A 6,888-nucleotide genomic window follows, 5' to 3' on the forward strand; every position below is an offset into this window, starting at 1 on the left:
TCGTTATTGCAAACTTATAGATCTATTGTTACTAGGTATAATAACTCAAATTTTTTGGGTCGGTTAAGCCTCAAAATCTATTAATTTGAGAAAAATTCGTTCCGGCACCAGGAATCGAACCTGGAACCCCTCAGCTGTGCGCGCTGAGCGCTCTTTCCATCTGAGCCACGATCCATGGTGCCGGCCGAACTCCTCTCATTGCATTATCAATAGCTTACTACTTGCATTTAAGACATTCAAGCCATGTATGCAGGAGCGCATATTTAAATGACTTCATGGTCATTTTCAACAACAGTTCATGAGTTACTGTTAACATTGATATATACATATATATTTTTATATGAGGTCTCGCCATCCTCATTGAATAATCAATGACTATAAGTAGCCATCAGAGGTCTGCATCAGACGTTTTCACTTGAGCGCTAAGTAGTTCATAGCATAATCCGATAGGTAGCGCACATGCATGATGGGTAAAATTGTCACAAGCGATAAATCCTCGAACAGTATAAGCCGAGCATTAGACATTCGTTCTTGTTACAGTGATGAACTGTGTAGTAACATCAAAGATGTTTATCATTTCAAAAATTTGCAGTGTTTAACTAACCTCTCCATAGTACAATTATAAAACTTGCATTAAAACGTAATATAAATATTGTAGGTAAATGTTTTTTTTTTTTTTTTTTTTTTTTTTTTTTTTTTTTTTTTTTTTTTTTTTTTTTCCCCCATGCAGGAATGATTTTATTTTTGCCACATCTGATAGATGTTATTGGATGTAAATGTAATTATTATAAACGGAGAACACAATCACGATAATGCAAGAACTGTATCAAGTTTTCTAGTAATAATAATAATAATAATAATAATAATAATAATAATAATAATCTCTAATAATTAGTGTATCAATCTTTGCGTCTGTAACAGTTGTGCAGCATGATTATTCATTTTATTATATTTTCTGTGACTTTATCTCTGTACTAATATTGTTATTAATCTACTGCTATATCAATAATATTTTGTAAAATGTTTCTACATTGTCGCAGTATATCGGCGGAACACTATGTATGGACCTATCAAATTATATATGTGGTAAATCAAATACTGAATAATTATGAATTAGCAATAATAACTGTATATCGAAGTTTTTCATACTATTCTATTTATAACTTCATGTTCCTGTTTTGGTACGTTCCATTGACTGTTCCATTAAACGTTTGTCATGAACGCAGAAAATAAAGCCTTATTTTTACCGTGTGACCAAAACATATGTGTATCTTATTAGTCGCCTTCCATACAAGATAAGACATGTCGGTGAGATGACCTTGTACTGTGCTTCTATTTATTACGAGCGTATTATCACGACTGATCTTACGTCACTCAAGGGTGCGACATTCGACCGAGTTCAAGCAAGTGATTTAACTCCAATGCAGCATTCTGATAGCTATACTGTAAATATCTATTAATTTGAGAAAAATTTGTTCCAGCACCTGGAATCGATTCATTGATTATTCAATGAGGATGGCAAGACCTCATATAAGAATATATATGTACTGGTTTATGAGCCTCAAAAGCCTCTTAAGAGCTTAGTCACTGACAGATATTCCCCTCAGAATTTGTCATTTGAGCTCAGCATGTGGAACAGCCAGGCGCTACATGCCCAGCAGAGTAGGTGAACTGTCTGGACTTACCTAGGCTATCTGCCCTGATCATGGAACCTGTATGTAGTTTCGAAACGTTAGAAATGTTAGTAGCTCCAGGACATAGTGCCATATCCAAATCACATTCAACGTGAAAACCTAAAAAACACATATAATTTAGGGTTATATAGAAGGTCTAACTCCAAACTTGTTAGCAGAATTTTTGTAATGTGACATTGTTTATGCATTGCCAAGAAGAGACAAATGATACTTTGGGGAAATTGCATTAATGCAATCTAAAGCATAAATGAATTCAGAACTGTGTTTTGTACATGTCGAGATGGAAATTAAATAAAACTTGATTTAATGTAACATAGTAGCAGCAGCAGTATCTATTGCCCAGGCACTTGGAAGTTCTCCATTCGCCTTCTAGCTTTGCAGTATAATTTAGAGTCCGAATCCAAAAAATCTGATGCCAAAGCTGGACATTTTCGTAAATGTTCTTGAGTCATCAAAGAGTCTTCTAGATTACACAGGATGCATTTTGGTGAACAAAAAATTTCAATTTTAAACAGGGTGTTGCTAAACAGTCATGACCAGTTAGCATCCCAAATTTTGCTACTGAATCATGTCGAGAAGAATCAGATACCTTATAATTATATTCTTTTTCAGTAAGTAATACTGACCAAGATTTATTATTACTGTTTTCTTAAAATTTCTTCAGAATTTTCATTTGAAATTTAATTTTAATGTAACACAACATGATTTAAAATACAGATTAGCCCAAAAAAAAGTATACACTGTTTGTTTATAAATAACTTTAGAACAAATTCAGATAAAATTCTCATTTTCGGGGAAATTGTAGCTTAATGGATAGGTCGAAGAGGTGCTGTCGAGTACCCAGCACAGTCCCCAGACCTAACACCAATTTCTACATATGGGGGACCCTAAAGGATGTTGTTTATCGGGAAACGCCAGCTACACTGGATGTGCTATGAGAACAAATCAAAATTTAACGTCATGTGCAGCTATGACACTGGACACATTACAGAACTTAGTTCGTGGAGCAATTCGGCGGCATCAATAGTGTTTGGATGCTGATGGTGGTCACTTCGAACACCTACATTAAGCTACAATTTCATGAAAAACGAGAATTTTTTCTCAATTTGTTTCACTGTTTTAGGACCCCATCTTCCTTCATTCAGAGCAGAACTAAGTACAGATCTAATACTTTTCTTCTTAGGCATAATTAACAACTTATCCAACTAAATATAACAACTATAAATAAACTGAACACTACAACTATACTTATTTCACTATTTTTAGGTTTATGTAAATGTTTCTGTGTAAATGAAACACTCAGCACACGAACATAAACCCACAACACAAAACTAAACACTCAACTAACGATTATAAATGCACAAAAGAAACCAAACAAGGCTGCAGGCCGAGTTTGATAACCAGTCTACTATTGTAATATGAAGTTACGACATGTGTATCGTACAAAGTTTCATCCGCTTTGATAAAAAAATAATGTAAAATTGAATATTGTCTAAATGTAAAATTTTTATTGCCAGCTATATACATTTGCTTTGTAGGTGATCGATTCATATAGAGGGCCTTGTACGAGAAACATTTGAAGCTATATACATTTGCTTTGTAGGTCATCGATTCATATAGAGGGTCATGTACAAGAAACATTTGAAGAATGTTATTATTGTCGGTATTGTCACCATGACTATTTATAAATATAAGTGTCAATGGTATTGCATTAACAGCTGTACTGATTTATTAATTCCAACAAAATCGCGACAGAGGTATGAAGAGGAATATAAGAAGTTTGAAGAGTGGTGTAAAAAAAAAAAAGTAGAGAATATTTCTGAAAAGTTTATGCTGGAATATTTTTCAATGAAAAGTGAAAAGAAGAAATCAAGTTCTCTGTGGATTCATTATTCTATGCTGCAGTGTACGATATCACTGAAGAAAAACGTGGACATCAATCAGTAAGTAGACACAATAATTGTTAGCTTTTTAAATCAAAAAATGTGAATTGTGAAATGTTACCATTAATGTGTATAACAAATAAAAAGCTTACAAGGACAAGGATCCTGCTGATCCAAAGTTGCACTCCGGCATGGGTTCGATTCCAGCTTGTGCTCATTACTGGTAGTTTTTTCCGAGGTTTTCTCCAACCATAAGATGAATGTGAATGTCAGGTAATCTATGGCGAACCCTCGGCCTCATCTTGCCAAATACCATCACGCTATTACCAATACAATCAATGCCAAATATCCTAGTAGTTAATACAGAGTCTTTAAATAACCAACTAAAAAAATTGCAGAGAGCAATCAGAGTAGTATAATGAAGCATTAATGGTTGAAGTATTGATCAAAACTTTTTAGTGGTGGTGGTAGCAGTATGTGTAAGAAAAGTAAATAGTTGGTGTACTACGGTTGATGTTTAAGAAAGTGCGAAGTTAATACAGTGCTAATAGTACCTCCCTCATACCAATAACTCTGCTACAGAAAAGAATAATAAAGTTATGCCATAATAAACTCTTGATTATCCTTCAGAACTGTTGTATTCAGGATTTAAAGAATTTGACTTCCATCATATTTATAACAAGATATATTATTGAATTTCGTACATAAAAACCGAATATATTTAATTTATATTCACATAAATCAGTGATGTCAATTGATGCCCATAGGAGCAAGTGCGTGCTTTAGAGCTCAGGAGAGCCTGTTTAGGGATGGCCAGCACTAATTCAATAGATAAAGGGAAGAGAACTTATTAAAACTGTATCCATGTTAATTTTTAGATTTGTCTGGAAGTATAATTGCATTATAAGAATGTAAGTTTTAATTTTAATGTTCATTTTTCACAAGTTTGATTTTTTTGTTCAAAAGAAATATTTTCTCAACTTTCTTTATGGAAAAGTGAAATTTTCAGATATAGGCCTATTTATTTAGTAGCCTTACAGAATGTTTTCGTTAATTTAATACACCGTAAATGCATATTATTGATACATTGATACATTTATTTCTACAACTCTTATTTGGTAATGGGTCGCCACCACATCTCTGTATTCGTGCTCCCCATTACCTTCTAATTACAATAAACTTTCATTGACGTGTGCAGTCATCTTGTTTTAAATTTGTTACCTCTATTACTATAATACATACTATCAATTTGCTTTCTACCCTTTCCCCTTCTTTCTAATGAACACCTCACCACTTTTATTGTTTACTGACTGTATATTTGAAGTACTTCCTATTTTCTAAAATTTCCCTAATTTTGAACTAACTTTTACTAGCACTATTTAATCATACTCATAGATTTTCATCACTAATTTACAATCAGTTCTACCTCTCCTCACTTCTGTCATCACTCTTATCCCCTATTTCTCCATTAAACACTGAATCACATGTTTATTTTGTTAAACTGTTCCCTTTCACCCCGACAAATTTTCCGTTTGCCACTATTTTTGTAAGTCAACTCAACCTCCATTTGTAAACTTACATTAAAATACTTGCTGTCTTCCTATCATTTCAATTTCTCTGATTGTACGCTAACTTGGTCGACACTCCAATATTAGTAACCTTTCAATACCAATTACTATTAACAAACACTTCTAATTTTCTCTAGTCACTTCCTTTATCAACTCTTGTTTCTCTGGACACTAATTCACTTATTCTTTCATACATTATCTCTCCAATTGTTTTGCTAGTTACTCTTACTCCTTGAACACTCACTTTATTGTTTCTATGTCTTTTGCCACACTTTTATCACTTCATCCCCCTTAAGCACCAACTTCGTAGACTGTAGTTCTGCAGTTCCTTATTTCCTTCCTTTCCCTCACAAGTAGATGGACTACCCAAATCTTCTTTACTTCCCCTCTTTGTCGGCTCTGGACGTCTTGCTAGTTTCTTCTTAACCACCTTCTTGACCTGTTTTCTATGACCTACTCTTCCCGCTGTCAGCTGATTCGTCATCTTATCCCTTCCGCTACTGTCAGCAGTCTTCAGTGACTGTTGCTTGCATGGTGACGAAGGACTTATTTGCGACCACGCGCCTCTCCTTTAAATAACGTCATACGTGTCTGCTTCCATTCTTCCTGAACTTGCTGTTTCAGACATTCCTTGTGTGATTACTGCCCTCGCTTTGGATTGTCCTGAGCTAATTGAATTCCTTCTTGAAACTTCTGCCACACTTCCTTGTCTACTAATCTCACTTCTTCCGCTCATTTGCTTGTTTATAATCTTCCTCATTTTCATTTTCAAGTCCCTCCTGTTTCCTTCTATAACCTCGGACTCCAATTCCTTTTGATTCAAATTTTCTAAACAAAATTCTAGATCGAAAATCTCATTATTGATATTCAATTTATCTCCATACAGCCTGGCGAAATGTCCATTCTTCCTAGCCGCCACATAAATGGTAGCAACAATCTTCTTCTACATCTCGTCTCATAATCATAGTCCAACTCGAGTCGAATGTTTGAGTTTTTTAAGCACTTTCTTCTATACAGAATTTTCTCCTTTGTTAACATATTTCTGAATTTGACCACGATAGGTCGATTCTACCCTCTTCCGACCCTGTAGGCTTCTTCAATTTGTCCGTCGCTCACATCCATGTTGAAAACCTCCCCGCACACTTTGAATACAGTGTCGTACGTTGTCTCGTTCTTTTTCTGTTCCATTTCTTCTACGCCAAAAAATACTAAGTTCTTCTTCCTCTGCTTATCCTTCCAGAATTTTAATTTCCTCTTCATTTGTATGTTTTCTAGCTGCATTTCTTCCATCTTCCTGCTTAAATCCTCGACTTTTTCTTTCAACTCCTTCATTGTAACCTCCATTTTTTCTGTTCGGAATTCGCTACACTCCGGTCTATGACCTCACTATATAGTCTTCTAACTAACAGAGCTTCTCGCACACATCTGTCCTGAGCACTGACTGCTGTAGAACTGAAATGCATATTACTGAAGATAGTGTATTGAAAGTTTTGAAAATATTCGCATGGAAATGAATTACTAACAAAGCAACTACTGTTACATCGTAAGCAAAAGGTGCGTCCCAATGTGATGTAAAAATGTCAGCTCTATAGCTTTAGCACAATTCGAGAAAATAATTTAATATTCTGATGATAGGAAGTTGCTCACCAATATCACCTTAAAAGCATAATGCGATAAGAGTTTTCTTATGGAATATTAGTTACACTTAAAACATATACAGTACCTAGGTAACTTTGCTTTGTA

Source organism: Periplaneta americana, chromosome 13 (genome assembly GCF_040183065.1).
Source record: "Periplaneta americana isolate PAMFEO1 chromosome 13, P.americana_PAMFEO1_priV1, whole genome shotgun sequence".
Lineage (NCBI taxonomy): Eukaryota > Metazoa > Arthropoda > Insecta > Blattodea > Blattidae > Periplaneta > Periplaneta americana.